This window comes from Struthio camelus, chromosome 1 (genome assembly GCF_040807025.1).
Source record: "Struthio camelus isolate bStrCam1 chromosome 1, bStrCam1.hap1, whole genome shotgun sequence".
In the NCBI taxonomy this organism is placed as follows: Eukaryota; Metazoa; Chordata; class Aves; order Struthioniformes; family Struthionidae; genus Struthio; species Struthio camelus.
In genome coordinates this window covers 168,091,893-168,114,546 of record NC_090942.1, presented here as the reverse complement: position 1 = coordinate 168,114,546, position 22,654 = coordinate 168,091,893, and the positions used below count along the sequence as shown (strand labels likewise).

Below are 22,654 nucleotides of genomic sequence, written 5' to 3'. Positions count from 1 at the left end.
AATTATTAATAATGATTTAGTTCAAAGGTTTGTATATGGTAGATGGATGCTGGAAGTAAGTCTCTGGCAGCTGGGCCATCTGTACCTGTGAGTACCACAGCTTAGCATTGCAATAAATGGAATTGCAATCAGAATAATTTAGGGGTGCTAACAGGGTGTGTATGTTTGAATACAAATAAAACATAATTTCCTTCCATGCCTTTTTGCTAAATCTGGCTTCTTTCTAAACAAGTCTTGCTGAAAAGGTTTGTTTTACAGAAGACAATCAGAAATACTGGGAAGTCTGAACAAGAGCAGCATGCTTGCTGTCCTGTATGAGTTATTAAATTTAAGGTTTACAAGGCACCCAGTTCCAATACGTTTCTACATAACTGTGGCTTTGTAATACAGCTATCTTTTCCTATGTTAAAGTGTACATCTATATGCATAGGTAGCCAGAACTACAGGACAACAACTTAACCCTATTGAAATCAGCAGAAATTTTACTGATGATTCCATATTTCAGTCAGAAAATACAAGTTTCTACTTTGATCTGAACACTCAGCTGCCTTAAGGATATAAGAAATGCTCTAATGGCATTAGTCTACTTGACAGTAATCCCTCTAGCCCCATATCTTGTATTCAGCATTGGTAAAAGGAGAGGCTATTTAGGGAAGGCATGCAAGCCTGGCAGCTTTCTCCTCTCTACCGAATTCCACAAGCTTGAGAATTAGGGATATTAGAGGGTTATTCCTTGCCGAGGCTATTTAGTTCCATTTAAGGACCTACTTTAATTTCTTTTTTCCGTCTTCTTGGGAGCTTTCAAATGCACTTTCCCAAGGGGCTTCTGGAGCTGCAATAAGAAAGCCATCCTAACAGTAATGATAGCTTCGTGATGAACTCTGTTGGTTGTTATTTCTCTATTTTTGGAAAATAAGTTTTCTCTGACAACAAAAGAAACAATGAAGTAGGGAAGACAGAGAAAAAATTATTTTCCTTTAGTCAGGGTCTTTTCTAGGAGAAATGGCATCCAGATTCAAACTCAAAAGCAATCTTTCTTTTTTCCAGAAACATCTGGAATATCTTTTCTCAGCCTTCCAACTTTGGCATGATTTTGTCTCTACGTTCTTAAAACGATATGAAAGTAAACACAGTTTTGCCTCCAAAGGGATGCTGGGGCTTAATTAATAACTACAAATTATTCCCCAAAGGAAAAAAAAAAAAACTGCAAATCTTTGTGGGTAAGCTTCAAGATCTTTCATCTGTCAGGACTGTCATCCTTTGATATTAAAACTGCATTAAGTAGTTTATTGTGTTTTTTCCCCCTGGATACTAGGTTTTGTGCTCTTTCCTCCTCAGGTAAGGATCTAAAAGAGTATAATAGAACAATTCCATTATAAGGTATTTCATTTTGAGAGCTTATTCACCTTGTCCCAAAAGACTAGACTGGATCTTGGTCAGAAGGTCTTAAAATTTACATGCTGCTACTCTCAATAACCTGCAAATATAATAGTTTTCTATGGGATAGTTTCTTTTCTTTCAGATCTGAGTATGGAAATAGGGTTAGGGAATAAAGAGAACATCAAATACCTTAGAGATTCAATATATAACTGTTTTCTAGCAGATAACAAGACTGATGAAACCACAGAAAAAGTTTTTTTTTCTACCATTTACTGCTTGGAGAAGGAGGCCGGGGAGGGCAAACTAGAGATTCAAATTCAAAAGATCACCTTTTTGTCCTTTGTAATACGAAAAGGATGGATTACATATTAAGCTTATTATGGACCAGTCTGAGAAACCAAATAAAGGAAGTTTAATGTGTTGTGATTGCCTCACAGGTAGAAGTCACATCTCTACAAATTGAAGTCCAACAATCTATCCAAGCAGTATTGCTGCATTGCAAGAGCCTAAATAGCTCATTTAGTAGCAAATTATATTTGTTCTGATTTTCAGAACTAATCACTCATGAAATCTATGAAAATTTGTCTGCTTTAATCTAGCCTTAAGGTAACACAAATTAGCAGTGATATGTAACTTGCCATTTTTCTAGGCAACAGTATTTTTCACAGAATCAAAGAATCGCAGAATGGTTGAGGTTGGAAGGACCTTTGGAGATCATCTAGTCCAACCCACTGCTCAAGCAGGGTCACCTAGAGCACGTTGCCCAGAACTCTGCCCGGATGGCTTTTGAATATCTCCAGGGAAGGAGACTCCACAACCTCTCTGGGCAACCTGCTCCAGTGATCAGTTACCCTCACAGCAAAGAAGTTTTTCCTCATGTTCAGATGGAATTGCCTTGGTGCCCATTGCCTCTTGTCCGATCACTGGGCACCACTGAGAAGAATCTCACCCCATCCTCTTGACACCCTCCCTTCAGATGCTTATACGCATTGATCAGATCCCCCTCAATCTTCTCTTCTCTAGGCTGAACGTTCTCAGCTCCCTCAGCCTTTCCTCAAATGACAAATGATTTGTATTATTTGTGTATAAACTCCATGTGTATGTAATTGCTGTAATCTTGCTTGCAAAGCAAGTTAATTTATGCTATTTAGTTGTGTTTCGTATGGAGCATGGACTGCAGCGATTTCCTGTGTTAGGAGAAAAGAGTGATAATTCAGGTTTATGTGACTTTCCACATCAGCCTTTAAACATTTGAAGATACAGCATACTGAAGCAGCATTGCTCTCTCTGTCTTGATGCCATCATAGGACATAGCCCTTCCTTCTCAGCCACACCAGAGCTCTGTAAATCAGTGGTGAGTATAGCCTGATTTCCTTTTGCTTGTGTTGCTTGTCATTGTACTAAGGCCTTCCGGACTGAAATGTGTGTACCACTTATAAATATCCTACAGCAGAATCAGAAACTTCACTTCTGGCATTTCTGACAATGAACATGGTGAAAAACACTGAAATGTAATGTAATCAATGATAACCTTGTGATATTTGTTTACTGTAGGCGTAGGATTCATTTCTGTATTCAGACACCTGCACGTAGGTGTTTAAGCTCCCCTTATATGTAAATCTAGTCCATGGAGCCTATATAGCTGTTCATTTGACCAAATGTAAGCTTCTAAGTAGTTCTTTAGGCACACAGAATGTAAAAGGAGCTGATGATACATTGCCCACATATTGGCATCTACACTGTAGACCCCTGCAGTTAGGTGTCTGAACTGAATGATTTCACCCTTGCATCTTTTCCTAAAAAGAAATATTTAGCAGATATACTGGATCTTCCCATACTGTTACCTTCTGCTTTTTCAAAGGGTTATGTTGGAACATAGGGTCATCAAACCATAAGCAAAACTAAAGTCTCTACTTCAAAATGAAGCCTTTTCCTTTTGCAGGTATCTGAGCTGGGCTGAAATACATAGAATAAATTTTATTTTTTTATTTCTCTGAAATTACTCTTTCCAATTCAGAGATCTTGAGTATATTTCAGACAGCCAGGAACTTGTGAAGACAAATCCAGATATTTGAGGAGTTTTGAAAAAAATCTAATTTCATGCTTAAATATTTCTTTCCAATGATTAAAAAAAAAGATGGACTAGTTCAATATGGATGACGAGCCTGGCACTGAGACTACAGAACTAATGTAAGATAGACATATATCCTGATTAAATTTTACCTTTCCAGAATAGAAATAATATTTATACTATGTCCAGAGCAGAAAATACATGTTAGAAAGCTTCATTATTTTCTAAAACTTCCCTTTCCCTTTGTCCTCAACTAAAGCAGATATCTATTACCACTTTTGTCATCAATTGCAATAAATTTTACTTCTTACTTTCAAGAATCCAGGCAGGAGGGCAGGAAATTGAATATCCTGAGATAAAAGGTAGGGCATATTTAACCCTAGAGAGCTCCCAGAAAATCAAACTGCACATATTTATTGTACTATATATTTATTGTACTAAATATCATCAAGTAGTAAAAGATAGACAGGTACAATAAAAATCCATTTTTGGTTATCCTTTATGTACATATGAGGAAATGGATTAAAGACTCTTCTGCCCTGCCTGCAGAAAAGAACAGGCCTCTTTGGGTATTTCCTCTTTTCTTAGTAGATATAAACAAGTGCATAAAGATCTCTAGCAAAAAATCTATTCTAAAATATTTAGACATATGATGTTTAAACAAACTCTTAATTTTCTAGGTTTTAGTCTATAAAAACTGTAAACCATTGAAATAAAACTTGTCGCCTAACGGAAAGTAGCTCTTCCCAGTAGGCTGTCATTCCTTGGCTATTGTGCTAGGGTTACTCTAGCATAATAGTTCACAGACTTTACAACAGAGACCTTTTTACTGTATGCAACAGTGGCCCATATGACACTTCTCCTTTTTGAGAGCCTCACAGTAATCCTTCTTTTTCTGTAAGTAGTAGATTTACCAAAAATCAATAGAACTTTCTGATTCCATTGGACCCTGACTGCTATAATCTGTGCTTTTGACTCCATGCGTTAGCATTCCCAGCAACAGAGTGCAATTAGAGGAACTAAGCTGAAGTCTGCTGAATGACAGTTAGTGGTGAAAAAGGTTTGACAAAGTCACCTTCTTTTGTAAAAATCCTTGCTTGTACAGACTGGTGTTCTGGAGAGCTTTTTAAATGATGGACTCTTCCTGTAGGCAAATGATGATTTCAGTGCGTATTCTTATATTCTTTCCGCAACTGTCACTCTTGTTTAGTAGGCAATTATGATAGGCAAAGTCAGTTGCATATGGCAACAGTAATAATGGTAATTATTTTTCCTTCTTCCCTAATAATTTAAAAATATGATTCATTTATCATTCCTGCGAGTACAAATACTAAGGTTATGAAGTAAATATGATGCTTTGGTACTGTGATTACAGGAGATTTGGAACTTGTATGTATTTTTTCTTGCAGAAGACAATCCCAAAAAAGGCTTTTGAAAATAACAGACATTTCTTGGAGCTGGTATTTATAGGTATAGTGTCTTTCTAATTTTAGAAAACCCTGCCATAATAGAAAATTCCACTATATTTCTCTGTTTAAATTAGGCAGACAAAATCTCCCTCTGCAGCTCTCCAGAGGCAGCTGTCACTCTTCACTGACTATACTGGAAACTTAAACACTTCTGCTGGGATAAATGATTTCTTAGTTCTAGGTGTAACAAAAGATGTGCCTGAACTTATCTGGAAGAGATCCCATCCCTTGCTATATCCCTGGGTTAGCAGCTGGTATGCATGGAATAGTATCTGTTTTCACTGCAAAGGGCTGAAAAAAGTCACTAATGGAAATGCTATCTAATTGTAATTAATCAGATCTATACTAAAATGAGAATCCAATATAATATTTTTGTTATTGATACAAATTCTAAAAGCCAAAGATAGATTAAAACCAGTATCTAACTACTAACTTATAACTGTATAAAAGCTGAATGTGTTTATGAAACGATTCATACCAGATTAGAGAATTTTTAAAATTATCTGTCAGTAATTGAATCTTAAGTTTTGGGTCAAATTCAATTTCTAATGTGCTATGGCAAATAAAAAAGTATTATAGCATGGAATTATAAGAATATACCCTTTTCATGTGGGATCAGACCTATGGACAATTACGTCTAATATCATTTCTGGTTGGTACCTATTGTCAGAGGGTTTCTAGGTATGTCTCAGAAATTCTGAATGACAGAGAGGAGGTTAATTTGCCCCCCTTAAATAATTTTGACTATTTCTTTCCTCATGCATCCTAACATTTGTTAACTTTCTTCTGACTATATGTGCACATTAAGTAAAGGCCTTGGCTGAACAAAGTGATGTGTAAATCCTTTACCTGAATAGGTACTCTTAATTCATTAAACATTTCATGTGGGTGACAAACTGATTTTTCCTTCTCTAGTGTTCATTTCTACAACATTGTAAGTATTGTATTTCACCACGCCATCATTTGCCTGTTTGCCTGTTTCAAAAAGGTTACAAAAAGAGTGAGATGGGATTTTGTTTTGACACTGATTTGCTGTACTAACAACTAGACTTCCCAGCTGTGCTTTTAAAAGCTTTTATCAATGCACAGCAGCATAGGCAAATTAATACGTATTTTCATAAGAGCCGTTCAAGTACATATTGGGACTGATGATGGAATACATTACCTGAGTTCTCAACTGCACATGCAAAGAACCGTATTTTAAATTATTCATACGCAACATGTTGTACTTGCAGTTGCACTTCCCTTTGATCACTGATATCATGCTTGTGCCTTCTTTAGTGTTTCGATAATTATCTAACAGTTAAAATCCTTCTGCCTCTTCCAAGAATTCAAACTGCTGTGTACAGTTAAGAAATCATACATTCTGATAACTCTGTTCATGACTGAAATGCAGTTCTTTCTCACGGAAGAGGTGAAATCTTAAGAGTATGACCTTAGTTTGATGCTGCCTTCAGTAAAAGGGACAAGCTGTTGAGATCCACTTTGAAAAGCTTTTTTTTCTTTCTATTCTCAGCTATATTTTGTGGATATACTGTAGCTGGCACTTTCCCACAGTTAAATTACAGGTGTCCCATAGAAGTAACTGGGAAGTAAAATTTCAGTGCATACTGTGCAACAGCCATTCAACATTCACCTGTGCTAGATTTCCTTTGAGCTGTGTTTGCTCCTAAAGCACCTATTTATTATTTCTATTTCTTTTTAAATAGGAAAGACTGTCTCACAAGTTTTGGAAGTTTTTTTTTTAAGTATTACAAATGTATATCTGCATGTTAATTTTACCTCATTTTTTTCTTTTCTTTTTTTTGATTGTCTTTTTTACTATTTTATTTTCCTCTGGAAGTAGATTAAACATTCCCACAGATACAGGGTAGCTCAATAACTTAAGTATGGTAAATTATTTCCAGTGATTTGTTGGCTCCTCCTTTCATTTTTGATGTGTTGGCTTGTCCTTTTGTTTTACTTCCAGAATTAATACAATGTCGTTATCATTTTGTACTCAAACTCCTGGACAAATTCCATCCACGAAAAGCATAATAACAGAGTATCCTAGTCACTATTAGTCTGTTCCTCCTTGACAGACAAGTCTGTTTTATATTTATTGTGTGAGCTATCCCTCTTTTGGCACATTTATGGAGAACTGGCTTATCGCACAGTATTGACCTGAGCTCCTGATTGCTAGCGGGTTCTGAAGATATGTTAAATACTTCAAGTGTTACTGTTGTATGTAAGATATTGATGTGATTTCTGTAGAGGTATTAAATAGCTAGGAATGAGAAGGGAAATTCTTTTCTGAGCTACATCCTCCGCTTCTTAAACTTCCAGCCTCAAAAGTACAGATCAGAATGCAGCATTGCTGATGCTTTTGTATCTCTCTGGAGTGAAAAGGTTTTCTTAACAGTTCTGTGATAATAATGAAGGTATATGCCCTTTTCATTGCTCACAAAGGTGGTCTGTCTTTCTCTACTTGGAAGTCAAAACAGTAAAAGTTACATGAACTTTCTGAAATTACTGTATGTCCTGAAAAAATTATGTGTAAACTCAAACCTATGTGGTCTGCAGGGGGAAGGCAGAGGAAGAACAAATTTAAGCCCATTGTGTCCCTGTATTCAGCTTCCTAGGAGGTATATTGAGCCCGGCAGGTCACCAGACACACAGTCCTTTTTGTCAGTATCTTTAATGAAATCCCAGTAATCTTTGTTCTGTCTGATTTTGCTTTTCACTAACTAATTATCAAAGTTATTAAAGGTGAATCAGAGTTCCAGGCATTAGCACGAATGATCCTCACTTTATGCAGTATTTTTTAAATAGTATTTATGCTTAAATGAAAAGCTTTTGATTTCTCTAAATCTGAATAGAAAAGAAAAACTCTGTACTTTCTACAGAGCTTTCTGGACCTAAGGCTAAGGTCTAAATTTGAGTAAAACTCTAAATGATGAGCTAATTACCAAAACAGACTAACTTTTGTATTTTTGGTTGTTTTTCCTTCTTCTTCTTTTGGTTATAAAGCAGCGCACAGTTCACATTGAAAAAGCATACACATTGATGTGACAGAGAGATACTACCAATTGTTATCCATTTAGTGCAGACAACTCAGTGACTCAGAAAGCAAGACAGTCTTTTCTAGCTACTTAGGAGGATAGTGATGCTAACTGAAGTATTCATTATGGTGCAGATGCTCTTTACACAAGCCTATTTCGCACCTAAATTGCAGCTATAGTTGGTAGAAAATGCTTGTATTAGGGTTTTGTCAGTGAATGAGAAACATTGTAGCTTCTCATTTTTAAGTATAGCATTAAGGGAAGGAAAGGTTTTGAGATTTCAGATGAGTTACGGCTATGACAAACAATATAATCTGGGACACAGCTTTTTTGATGCCTGCTTTAGAAAGCCTAATCTACTTTATTATTTGCACTACTATGGAAACTATGTAGAGGAAATTATTTTTCCTATCTATAGTTTATTATTTATGTTCCTTGACTCTCTTAAAAATGGATTTTTTATAGTATTTTTAATACTTTTTCTTTCAAACCTCCTGTGACTGTGGTCACAGATCTGTTATTCTAAGAAAGCAAGAAGAGGTTTCTCCCCCTATCTCATGGAAAGTAGTGGCAATACTGAAAGTGAAAAGGAACATCTCTTGCCCTTAATTCCCAATCCCAAATTAAGAAAGAAAGGAAATATATATATTGATATATAATGGAGACAGAGTAGAGTTCAAAAGTGCTTCAGGGACCTGATCTGGTAGTCACAATGGTATTCTCTCAAACGCTCATTAATTTCAGTGGGGCTCCCTGGAAGCTCGGGGATCAGTCTATGAAGGCTGGAAATTTCTACTTCCTTCCATAATTTCATCAAAGAATAGAAAAGCCTTTTTTTTGGCAAGGAGGCAGCACCCCATTAGTTGTACAAATGGATATGACTTATACTGCATAATGTATGACAGTGGATACATTGCCAGATTTTTAACTAGCTACTTAGATTAGGAGAATCTGTCATCCAAAACATCTTGGGATTTCTTTTGGCATATGTGCTGTTCATAGCTATAAAAAAGGCAAAAGCCTCCTTAAATTTCTTGTCTATTTAAATTGTCTTGCAGGTTAAAGAAGCTGTCACTGCCTAATTTCATATTTTAATTGGATAACATATCATATTTAACCTTGGTGATGTCTTGTGAGGAGGAGGAAGCAAAGTAGTATAGGAAATGCACTTAATTCTGAGTGAATGCCAGTTTAACAATTGGCTTGTCTCAGAACGCTTTCCACAGAAGATTGTTTTAGGGAGCATGCAGTGTTGTGGATTACTTTTGCTGTTGGCCTTTCCATTTAGAGAATCAATCGTCGTGCAAAGCCAACCATGCCAATTAGTGTATAATCAACTGGAAATGAATTTAGGAATTCAGCTTGAAAGTGACCTGTCTAATGGATCTGGATTTGTGTAAAGACTCTTTCTTCTTATGACTGACGAACCGTATCTGTTTTTTCTCATGTGGAACACTAATTGGACTTTACAGAGATACACACATGCCTCAGCTGCATACAGGGCAAACATTATTCATTCTGTCTTCTACATTCTCAGACCAGATTGACAATGAACCGAAATGTAAGTGATATAATAACAAAGCAGGAAAAAATATATCTTATTAACAGTACTTTTATGATGTTCATATTCACTGGTATTATCACATTAGCAGTGATAAGAATATCACCAATCTAATAAGGCTTATATAAGGTACAGTGAATCTCACTTAAATAAGTTTTGGGACTCCCCTAGCTTGTTTCACCACAAACTGCTAACTATACTGGAATACATACTTGTCCAGTAAAGGTGAATATCTGTTTGGCTGTTACATTGTATTCATACTGGCTTGTGTTATTCCTCTAAAGCAGTAGAACTACTATTTAGTTAGTTTCCATATAAAATGTATTTTGCAGTGGGATGCAATATACTATAAAATGCATTTATCCTAAATATCTTATGAAGTATTAGACTAGTTTGTTGTGCAAATATTTTATATGAAGCTTTGAATAAGCTTGATTACTATTAAAAAGGTTGAATTAATCTCATGAAGATTTTACGTATAAAAATTCAGTCAATCAATCTTTGCAATTGAAATGGTATTTTAGATTTGCATTGCAAATTATTTTCTTAACAGAAGTGTTTTTAGAGGAAGCTGAATTAATTGAAGCTGTTATTTGCATCTAAGCAAAGACCATTACAGTATCTACTGCTGAAAACTAATAATTACAGTTATGTTAAAGTAATAAAAGATGGAGGAATTTTCTCAGATTAGCATTCAGAACAATATATGTGGTAAAAGGGGAAGAGAAGTGTAAACTTCAACACGTAGACTTTGCTATCAAAAGAGACTTTGAAAGATTTAAGTAAAGCAAGAAATCAACTCACTAGTCAGAACTGAAAATTATGTTAGGGGTTCTAACTTACTGAAATCTGACACAAAATTATTGTATACTTAACTTCATTGACAGTCGTTTCTGAATAGAAAAATATTGCATCAGAGCGGAAGAATATCAACAAAAATTTGAGATGCATAACCGTTCCTGTTCATACTAATTAACATCAGACATATAAGCCTGTAAATATCATAAAAACATTAACGGAATATTCTACGTGCACGTAAACTTTCTAAAAAGGAAAAAAGAGTGGAGCAGTAACTGGAAGGTACCATGGTACAGTAGGTACCATAAAGACCTATGTGGCACTTGGAAACGCTGGTCTCATCAGCACTGTGGGAACTACTGTGTGTGCGGTTCCTCTAGGCCGCTGTAGTAGGGGAATAAGCAAGATAAGTATGCTGTGTGCACATTTGTATGTTAGTGCTTGTTGATCTGTACCTTCCCCACTTTAATTTACCTGATGTGGACTCTGTATAGCAGCAAAGATTATTTCAAAGATAATCAAATTTCTGTAAACGTTGATAAAATGGAAGTGTATTACCTCTTGTCAGTCCAGGCGCCATGGCTGAGGAAAATGCTACTGCGAACTCCAACTTAAAAATGGATGACACACATGGGAACAGTCCTCATAAATGCTGTGACCATGAGCAAAGATAGTCACCAACTACAAAACACAAAGCAGCAGGAATCAGGCCTCTTTATCATCAGCGCTCAAGAACGATCTTTTGAAATATGTATAATCCTCACTGTGCAAAACTATGACAGCCAAAGCAAAACAGGTACCACTGTAGTGTAAAAGACTGCAAAAAGGAATTGCAGTAGTATATCATCCTGTAGTCAACTGCTGTGAGAGAAAAGTTGATGTCCACAGACTTTCTGGCCTGAAAAGTGATATATCCTTTTTGAGCACACTGAATGCATGCTGTCTGAGCCAGGTTATTTCCTTGTAGTCAGCCCTGGGAGATCCTCTGAGAAAGTGGCCTGTGGACAGTGATACAGAGCAAGTCATTTGCTGTAGGCATCATCATAATTTGTTCTCCTTGTCAGTCTATACAATAAGCAATGCCTTCTGTAGGAATGAGAAATATCAGTCTGAAAAACAATCGATTGGTCTGAAATCATATAAATGAATACCCTATGTTATCTATGAGGGTTGCTTTTCACCCCACAGAACTCACCACCCAGTTCTTTTCTCTCTGTCACTGTAAGAAATTACAGGAAACAGCAGCATAATGGAAACAGCAAGGTGGATTAAATCCTGTAGCGTGCATGTAAAATCTATGTGGATAACACAATCCATATATGAAACTGTACCATGTATTTTAAGAGTACCTTTGTTGCTTATCACGCCCCTTGTGTTATCTTGAGGGAGCTGGCCCAGCAAGTGGTTAAAGGACCAAAGCCAAAGGGGAAGGATTTGCATAAATAATTTGCATAAAGTCTCAGCAAAATTATTCAGCATCAGTTATGGGTTAAAGTGAAATGATAGAAACAAACTGTGCTATGCAATTTTGTCGTTGCTATTGTTTGCTTTAAGAGTTAATACAGAAGAATAAAAAATATTTCCTGGCAGAGTAGGGATATTTTTTGGATTTGTGGTGGAATAACTACAGGGAAAGAAGCTCCCTGTAGTAACACTACTTTTTATATTTGACTAATACATGATTTAAAAAAAAAACCTACTAAACATGCTGATTCAAAGTTTCTTCTAAAATAAGCACATGCAAATAATAAAAAATCCATTTATAGAGGAAAACTGGTCAGGATTCATTACTTATATAACAAGTCATTACTTTGATAGTAACATGATTGAATAGACATTTATATATTTCTTTACATGACAGGTTAGTTACTACTTTCAAAAGATCTTTTTAAAATTTTATGTCTGAAAATGTTTTACCAAATGAGCCCTGATATACTTTATTAAATTGGTCTTATTTAAATTTACTTTAATGCATACACTGCTTTAAATGAGTTTCTAAGACCTTACATCCTAAAAGTTACTTTTAACTTATTTGTTGGCATGAAGATGGCTTATTTGGCAGTTCCTTAATGCTCATAAATTTTCCTGTCTTTTGCCCTTCTTGACCTTTGCCCGTTGTTGGTAGACCTTTTCTTTACAAGCAGAGAGATGAAAGTTCCTGGGGAGATGTAGTCATCCTCACGCTGCCAAGGAACCACCTTCATTTGTTTGCAAGGGTTGTTATCTCCCTCCCTGTAGGTCACACTTTGTAGAGAAAATGGATGTAACTCTTCCTTCCTTCCAGCTGTTCTGGTAGTGGGATATTGATGAGGCTCCTCTTCTTCCTCTTTTCCTTCAACTTTTTTTGTCCCAGGGAGCAGTTCAGCTGCTGGACTACATCACTGCGCTGACATAAAAAGCTGTAGGAAAAAAAACGAATCATGAAGTGGACCTGTGAAATACTTATAGGGAAAGCCCTAAGACACTGCTGTTATTTATAATTTATTAAACACAATACATAGAGCACTGTTCTGTACGTATGATAATGTTTAGGTCAGAAGCTTCACTTCCTGCCGCTTGCTTGTCAGTTCAATAGACTAAAATGGTTAAAAGTAATCATTGTCCATATCTAGCGTTACTTAACATCTGATTACTGTATAACTCTGCTCATATGTATACCGGCCAACAGTCCAGGCTGCGGAAATCCAAAAGAAGTTTTGTGTGGGCTAAAGGCTTTTACAGCTACAAATACTTTAAATGAATTTTAGATAAAAGTCTTTCTTTCCCTTCTTTTCAGCCTGTCCCTGGGATATATAATTGTAGTAAAGAGAGAAATGTCTTGTCTTTCCTCCATATTCCTTAAAGTATTATTTTCGCAGGTGCACTCTCCCCTTGTTCAGCTTCTTGTTTCCTGACCCTCTTAATTGCCCTCCCCAGTTCCTCATCCTGACTTCCTTAAGGATTCCATGGTTTTCACCCAGTTCTATATCATGTTTCACTGTCTTACACAGTATGTTTTTTAATGGATTTCTGCCCTTCTGTGTTTCCCACAGGTAGGAAGGTTGGGACAGTGATAGCTCAGCTTGGACACAGAAATGTTGCTTTCAAGTCAGTCATGGCTATAACAGAAAGAACTAGGATTAAATATCTGACTTAAGGAGTTGCTGTCAGATAATAACTATTCATATACGCACACAGGAAAGAAAGCATATTATAGCCTCTGTCAAAACTTCTGTTTCAATTGTGGTAAGAGTTAGAGAGGCATTTTAAAGTGCAAATAATGAATGACTACAACAAAAACATAGTGATAAGGTTGAGAGAGATCTAAGTTCAAATTCCTGCTTCTAGCATTCTAGCTAGCTTCTAGCAAGATCTTTTGTTCTTTGAATATGTGGAATCTCACCCTAAAGACATAGACAGATAGACTGTAATTTTCTTGTTAACTTCACTGTTTTGCTCTGACTTAGTCTTGCCATAGAACTATTTGCTAAAATCTATGCTAAATCTATGCTATCTGTTGAAATTTAATGTCAAAGCACACAGATATGTGCAAATACAAAATTGCAGCACAATATAGATAAATCTAACAATGTTACTTTTTAATGAAAATTTAGAAGCTGACATATCACATCTGAAATACAGTAGCCTGTTCATAATAACAGCCATCACTACTTTCTTCATTTCTTCATCCCCTGATTTAAGACCCTTGTAACAGGCAGAGCAGTAGTAATCTGCTTTCCAAATAAGTCTTGTGCTGATCTTGAATAGTTAGATACTGGCATAACCTTGGAGTGTGACATTCAATATTGATTCAGAAAAAGCTTTTATGTATTAGAATAATTCAATCTATTCTGTCTGTTCTTCTCCACTTTCTGTTTCACTGCTGCTGTCCTCTTTCTTATCCTTCGCTAGAGGTCCTTCTCTCTCTCTCTTTCTCTTTTCCACTGTTAAACACTTTGCTTCTACAATATACTTTATCCCAGCTGTCAGCTTTACCCCCTTCTTCTGTAAGGAACTCCTTTACAACCTTTTTGAAGTCTTGTTTGAAGTGCCAGCCATCTGGTTCCCTCATGGTACAGCTGCAGTTAGTCCCTCCTGTACCTGCTCCCTTTATTTCTCAAGTGTCTTCAGGTCTTGATTAATCTGAATTTCTTTTGATTTGCACTGTTTTTTTAATTGTGGATTAAAGCTTTTCCTCACCACTTCTATTTCTGACTCTGTGTGTGATACTGGAAGCATGTCAGTAAATGCTATTGTGGAGGGCTTGGTCTTTAACTTTCATCCTAACAGCCTAACTGCTGTCTCTAGAACCTTTATTTCTTTTTTATATCTGCATGGACTATTAATACTGGTTCGTTTCCAGAAATTTTTAGACATCTTGTCTAGGCATCTGGTCTAGACAATTCATAGGGTCACAGAATCACAGAATCGTTTAGGTTGGAAGGGACCTCTGGAGATCATCTAGTCCAACCTCCCTGCTCAAGCAGGGTCACCTAGAGCATATTTCCCAGGATCACATCCAGACGGGTTTGGAATATCTCCAGGGAAGGAGACTCCACCACCTCTCTGGGCAACCTGGTCCAGTGCTCTGTCACCCTCCCAGGAAAGAAGTTTTTTCTCATGTTCAGATGGAACTTCCTGTGGTTCAGTTTCTGCCCATTGCCTCTTGTCCTGTTGCTGGGCACCACGGAGAAGAGGCTGGCCTCATCCTCTTGACACCCACCCCCCCCTTCAGATACTTGTACGCATTGATCAGATCCCCTCTCAGTCTTCTCTTCTCCAGGCTCAACAGGCCCAGCTCTCGCAGCCTTTCTTCAGAGGAGAGGTGCTCCAGCCCTCTAATCATCTTGGTAGCCCTCCGCTGGACTGTCTCCAGGAGTGCCATGTCTCTCTTGTCCTGGGGAGCCCAGAAGTGGACACAGTTCTCCAGGTGAGGCCTCCCCAGGGCTGAGGAGAGGGGCAGGATCACCTCCCTCCACCTGCTGGCAACACTCTGCCTAATGCACCCCAGGACACCATTGGCCTTCTTGGCCACAAGGGCACACTGCTGGCTCGTGTTTAACTTGTTGTCCACCAGCACTCCCAGGTCCTTCTCTCTGCAGCGCTGTTTTCCAGCAGGTCAACCCCCAGCCTGTACTGCTGCATGGGGTTATTTCTCCCTAGCTGCAGGACCTTGCACTTGCCTTTGTGGAACTTCATGAGGTTCCTCTCCGCCCACCTCTCCCGCCTGTCCAGGTCCCTCTGAATGGCAGCACAGTCTTCTGGTGTGTCAGCCACTCCCCCCAGTTTAGTACCATCAGCAAACTTGCTGAGGGTTCACCGCAACCAAATAATTTAGCATAAGTTATCTGGCGTCACACACTGAACTGTCTCTTTGCTCACCATTTCAGCTTACCTCTAGTTGCAGTAAGGATGCCTTCTCCCAGGGAGAGAATCAGTGCAAGAGGATGAAGGAGTGTCTATCAATCACTGGCATTACTTCTCCCTTTAATAGTTCATTGGCTTTCTATTTGATTTCTGGGGCTGCTAGCTCAGAGCTGAGATTGCTGTAACCAGGTCTCCACTATGCATCTCCAATGAGAACCTGTTCCTTAGCAGCACTGGAGATATTCCCTTCAATGTTCAAAGAGTGCTGTTGATTAACCTCTCTGTCTTCCTGAAATTCTTCAGCTCAGCATCTTGGTTTCTGGAGTCAAAACTGTCTCTTAGGGTTATGAGCTGCTTATGCAATGCATATGCAGCTGGTGTCTGCCCCAAAGCAGGTAATCTGATTGAGAAAAGATGCTGTAAGAAAAAATATAGTAAATAATGAAAACAGTTTTGAGATATTTAGAAGTTTTCAAAAGAGAAATGTAGTGGTCTTAAATGAGATTTTCAATCAACAAGTTTTTTTTATTCACATTATCTACTTTCCATTATCTTCTTTTGTGCCCTATGTTATTCTCTTTCTCATTTTTCCTAATACTATTTTTCAGTAGGGAGGAAAAAAACCCTGGAAGATAAATGGTTGAACTGAAAAAAAAAAAAATATTTTTATTGAAAAAAGTTGTAAGTGAAAATGTCAATAATTTAAAAGTCTAAACAAATAAGTTGTGAATTATCACAATCCTATTTTTCCTTTTATTCAATGTTTGTATAATAGGTTCTCTTGAAAACTTTTTTTACTCAGCCATTCTTTTGATTTCTAATTCAGTATCCAGTTGTAAAAGAAACCTTAACTGAAGATTCTTGACACATTTGCATATCTTGGCTCCATTTTATAATAAATTGCATGCAGGTATCATTCTTTATTTTTCTGTGTTTTGGTCATTACTTTCCAAATAACAGTCACTTGCAATTTCTTGATTATTCCAGAATTTTCATTTGAAGAAAATGTGAAAAAAAATTTTTTTACATCTTTTCTAGGAAAGATTTCAAATATTTGTATTTATTTTGTTGTAGCTAACATTTATGAGAAAAATATTATTGCTCCCTATTGCGACACTGTATTTGATGCTAAGAGTATACTAATGTAGTGTGTGCAGTTCACAGAATGCCTGTCAGGTATCTTCTTCTGGCGCTTTTGAAACTGTAATTTCTTCTTTTCTTTTATGTGCTGTGAATACATGAATACATTTCCACATCTTTTCAGTTTATGCATATCTTAATGATTCGTCTTTTGTGTTCTGCCAATTTGTCTATTCCATTTCTACTCAAAATTTTCTGAAGTGCCCAGCCTGCACAGATGTCATACCTATGTCATACCACATACTACAGGATGTTAACCATTCTCTCCCAGATATAACATTTTCCACCTTAAGCTTTTAGCTTAGCCTACTGTGAGAACTGATAGCATTACCTCTTGGGGGGATTCCTTGCACTTCTTTACTGCTTCATCAGCTCCTGCAAACACTATTCAGAATGCGTCCCAAATCCCATGCACTCCAGGTGTCACCAGGTTCTCAACTTCAGTACAACCAGTTACTCTCCCTTCCTTTCTGCTACAAATAGACTTTTTTTGGGAAAAGCATAATCAGTGGGAAAAAATGCAGCTTTCCCCATGGGCAACTCAGCAGAGCATTCTCCTGACCCAGCTAATTTTGCAATTGCAGGGATGGAGAAGAATGGGGAAAGAAGTGTTTCTCTTAAGGACCTAGAGGGACTGTATCTGGGTGTAAAAGGCTGTTAAAAAAAAAATTGAGAAAGAGGAATCTATTCTTTTTCATTTATGGTGGTAGATATTATTTGTAATAAAAGCACTCAAAGAATTTTCAGGAAATGTTTTAGTAGTTTTAAATTGCTTATGGTTCCATGCTGCCCCAAAAAGATGTTCATTTTTGTTCCTTTTACTGCTAGTAAATAGGTTACTATTTAATTTTGGTGTCCGTTGTCCAAATGAACCTGACTATAAGTATTCTGCGATAATGGAAGATAACTTTTTTAGGAGCAAAATTCACAGGAGGGTATATATTTTGTGGATTCTGATTGCAGTTGTGAGATTTAGAGCATAGGTCTTGTAATACATTTTAAAAATGTTTTATACAATTTTTCCGATATCTAGGAATTGAGTTTGTTTAAAGGAACTAACACCACAGATCACAGGAAATTATTTTCATTATTATAATTTATTTCTAGAATTTATAACTAAAAACTCAGCTGACTACATTCAAGGCTATTGTCCATAAGATATTCTAGTTTGTAGAACATAGAATGTCATCTGCAGACCCTGAGATTGTATTCTGTACCTATGTATTTCTGTACTGTACAGGCATGGGCAGCTCAGGTGAAAGGCTAGAGTTTATAAAATTCTTTTTAATGGTGCTCGGCTTCTTTCTCTCTTCCTCTCCCTCTTCCTCTCTCTTTTGTCTGCCAATGTAGTTAAAATAACAACAAGTTTCATGCACTACAATAATTATTTTTCAGTCCTACATTTATTGGTTTCTAGCTTGTATGACAGCTCCATTATTCAGGCTGTGAAATATGCAAGTTCTCAAGGACAGGAAAATAGTATATTTGTTTTGTGTGTATTTCTGGGGAAAATAAATGTCATGAACAGATATTCTTTTGATATTGAAAGCAGTGTTCCAACCTGGGCTCAAACCATCTTGAGTCATTTAATGGCATGCGAGACTTTTCCTGTAAGACTCCTGAGACTTTCCTCATAACAAAGGGGAAAAGGCACCTCTAGAGGCAATTCAGACTTGAGATGGTCTCACTCACACTCTTAGAATATCTCATTTTTCTATTTTGGGATTCTAGAATGACCACAGTCTGAATTTAGACATTAAGATGCATTTTACCAAAGAAATACAATTGGTAGCGCAAATCTTACTCATTGTGGGCAATGCCAAATTCTGTTTGCATCTCGTTTTGGTGCACCTTAGGCAACTATCTTGTAAGAACAGAATGACCACTTACTTTTCCACATAAACCTTGTAGGTTCTTAAAACCTATTTGCAGCTCCCCAGGCACCTAAACTTCATTAAAGTCCCCTGAAGAGCTGATTCCTTAGGAGTAATTTGAGTGTACTTAATTAATGCAGGATGTATTTTCATGACACAAGGCTTCAGCAGTCTAAGGAGTCCCATCCGCCAGACACCTCAGCGCTCTTTTTTCTTATTCTTATTTGCAGAGTTTTTTGAAAAGATTTTTTATGAATTTTTGGTGGGAAAATAGGGAGGAGAGACTGAAGCAATTCCAAAGCAGACAAAGAAGAGAATAAGGAACTGAGATCACATTAGATGACTTTTGCCAATAATTTGGTAGTTGTAGTGCTTACCCGGGAAATAAGTGCAAAGCCTCAATTCTAAGCTACTGTAAAGTAGAGAAAGAATGAACTCCAAACTAAATCCATGAAGAGTTGGGATTCTGTAATTCCCAAATGGAATTGATGGAAAGAGTGAGTTATAAAGAAATCATAAAATTTATAGCAAAAGAAGTTTGCAATAGCAACACAATAATGCCTTTATTCCTTACTTAGATTTGGATGTGCGTCTATTTCCCAGGAAAAATGCTTTCATTATAGATAAAGAGTAAGCAAAGGGAAAACCTTACCTCACTGTCCTTAAGTATCTGTCCATTTTAAACTCTAATATCTCACTTAAGGAGAAGGCACTCTAAATGGGTTCTTCTTTATTAGAAGGGACTAAATGTAGTCCTGAATACTTTGCTGGCAATGACATCAGGTGATCATTTCCCATGTTACTGAAATGCTTTAGTCACCTTAACAAGCCTTCTGACATTTTAAATTAACATACTGCTCAAAACACAGTAGACATTCGTGGGCAAAGGCTCTGTAGCTAATGTTTTTCTATTTCAAAGGGCAAACTTTGAAAAAGTAACGGATATGAAAGCAACTGTTCTGAGAAGTTCATGACTTTGAATAGAATGTGTCAAAACTGTAGCAACTATCTCTGATTAGAATGTCAAAAAACAGGAGAAAAATATAAAATAACAGAGCAGGTATTCAAATCAAAATGGATAAATAAAAATGCAAAAGTCTAAAAAATGAAGATTGGGAAGGAAGACTGATGATGAGAAAAAATATATTTTTTGTTATGTTTTTTGCAGTGATAACATGGAATTGCCAAAAGTCAAGCTGATTGAAACTTGCAGAAGGTGGTAAATAACTAGTAAATAAAGTAGAATAGCCACAAATAGTGACCAAAGTCTTCAGCAAGATTAATAAAAAGCAAGTTAGAGAGAACTGAACTTCTGTACAATCAATAATGAAGGTGATGCTGAATAAGGAATGCAAGGTAGGGTGAATTATGGGAATGAGGTCCTCGAAATAGCATTTAGATGATCAAGATCGAAGGGAAAAATTAAGCCTCAAGTAAGATTTCTATGCACGTACTAAACTGACTGCAATAGTTTGAATCAATTTAGGGAAAAATGGGTGGGAAAGGAGAAAACAGAAAATGTGTTAAGAGACACCATGAGTTCACAGCGAGCTCATTGTTACAGAGTAATATCCTGTCGATATTCCAAGCAAACAAAATGTAGAAGCTTTGCTTAACATAGTATAGTAAAATAATTACCTGGGTGTCAGTAAGATAGTTATAATATTATATGAAATACATTTGATGGGCATGGAAAGATAATGATTAGAGAGCTTGTAGTTAAGGAATTATCTCAAAAGAAAAAAGTCAGCAGCCTGTGTTTAAAGAGCAGTTATTAGGCTGGAGGAAGATTACTAGTAGAGTTCTTCAAAGATTGACATTGAAACCACTCATACTAAATGCTTCGACCAAGTACTTTTAAGCCCATTGGCTTAAAAGCCATTGGCAAGACCATTACCTTGGCTTAAAAAGATAATGTGTTAAATATCTGGAATTGATATGAAGATGGAAGATATGGTAATAAGAAACAAGTCAGATTATATAGCAACAACTAAGTGATTTTGAGGCTTGCAGCAATAGAAATGGGATGAAATACAAAATGTGAAACCTAAGCTTGTGCATAAGGGACAGCTTTCCAGTTAGTAGTAACATTTTCTACGAGGTTGAAACTCATCAGCTGGAGAAAATAGAAAGGTAAGACCTAGGTCTGGTAACAGATCACAAAATGAATTTGCGCCACCTACACTCCCCAATAATTTGGATTCATGGCAGGCTTATCAGCTTTGGTACAGCTGTAGATCCAGGTGACTGTTATCATGCATTCTTTTCCTTCCCAATAATTATCTATATATTAATCGAATATGATGGTCTATGCATTCAAGGTATGATCACTGCTTTTTGATGTAGGGAATAACTAGAATAGCTAGATAAAAGTAACATCACTGCTTTTTCTGAAGCTACTGCAAATTTAAATATTCCAATAGAACTACAAAACATACACAAATCAAATTTCCTATTTTTTTCCTGCAAATTCAATATGCTATTCTCTATTGCTTTTTATTTTTATAATTTATTTTATAAATGTGTTGAAAGCATTATTAATAGTCTGGTAGTGTATATCGGTGTGATAGGTGAACCTTCAGATAAATACATTAGCTCGGATTATATCATGAGCCCAGTTGAACTACAGAGTTCCTTTCAACTTTTCCTGATTGTTTTTCAGATTCTATGTTTAATTTTAGCGATTCATATTATTATGAGGAAAAGAGATGCTGATATAAATTTATACGTTCACATGTATTGGAGTTTCACTTAAATATTTACGTATTTCCAATCAACATATAAATATTAAGCTGTTTTAGCCTGTTCAAAAGTTGGTTATGATAGCTCGCTTCCTGAAAACTGGTGATTACAAATCTTTTATGTGCTTTCCAGTATTAATGATGAAAAAAAAGTCTTGTTTATTTTTTGCAGCTCGGGAAATGATGGCCGTGTTATTTTGAGGGGCCTTTCATTAAATCAGAGCGATAATAATAATGGCTGGGGCTTAAAGAAAAATCAATAACTACTTTAAAAATTACTGTAATAGTATCTCCCTCATTCTACTGAATGTTTTTGAAATGCTATTGATGAACTGACTTTATTTCAGAGTTTATTGCCTTGACAGAGTCAATAATCATGCTACTAGTAAATTCAGTAAAATACACATTCCCCAAACTCCACCCCCTCTAAAATATTAGAAAAATATTATGAAAATTCAGTATCTGCTGATCCTTGAGAATACGTGTAGATGTATTTCAATCATTTTCTGCTCTGTGGATAGTTCCACATAATTGTCAACTGCCTGTGTTATTCATCAGAATAACCAGAAACACTTTAAAGATGTCATTTCACAATTATACTGGTAAAGAAAAATAGAATTAAACTGTAATTGCTTTTCTGTCTCAATTGAACTTCTCATTGGTAAATTTGGCAAACAAAACCTCTTATCAAAGATTTTTGCAAACATTCCATTTCTTTTACGATATTAATGGCCATGAACATTTTAAGCTACATGAGCGGTTAATTTTGGGCCATGTTTCTTGTAAAACTCTTACAGGTAATATAAGATTTTGCAAAATGGCAAAAAATTCATCTTGATTTTGTGCCATTTCTTGGTAAGCCTATATACAGTTTTTCCTAACTTAATACCGTTTAAAGGCTTCAAATAAAAAACCTGTTTTCCTTCTTAGAAATATAGTGATCCAAAAAAAACCATGTAAAACTCCGAAAGCACTTTCCAGCACTTAGTTGTGTGATTAAGCAATTGTGAGATGGAAAAAAGTGCAAACAGGCTTTGAATAAGATGTTTAAGTGTAAATTTATCTCTTGTGCCTTTTGCACTCAAATCAGACCTGATCAAAGATTTGTATTTCTCTCCCATTCTTAAGTGTAAAACTTGGTAAGAATGGAAAGGATTAATTATAATACCTACTTCCATTAGCTAGGGCACTCAATGTTTTATTTTCAAAGGAGTATGCCTAATCTGTGTTGCA

At 36.4% G+C, this 22,654-nt stretch overlaps 1 protein-coding gene across 14 annotated transcripts in view; it reads left to right on the top strand.

Moving 5' to 3' along the window:
* GPC5 (glypican 5) overlaps window positions 1-22,654 on the top strand; it is a 742,566-nt gene that overhangs the window by 272,547 nt on the left and 447,365 nt on the right. Inside the window, exons 7-8 of one of the 14 annotated variants that reach the window (XR_011138137.1) lie at window positions 2,621-2,734; window positions 4,861-5,158. The exons of 12 other annotated variants lie outside the window; for them this stretch is intronic. The gene's annotated coding sequence lies outside the window, so the exon portion shown is untranslated. Of the gene's footprint in view, window positions 1-2,620; window positions 2,735-4,860; window positions 5,159-22,654 lie in introns of those variants that run through there. One more of the 14 variants, XR_011138140.1, reaches the window with a different exon arrangement.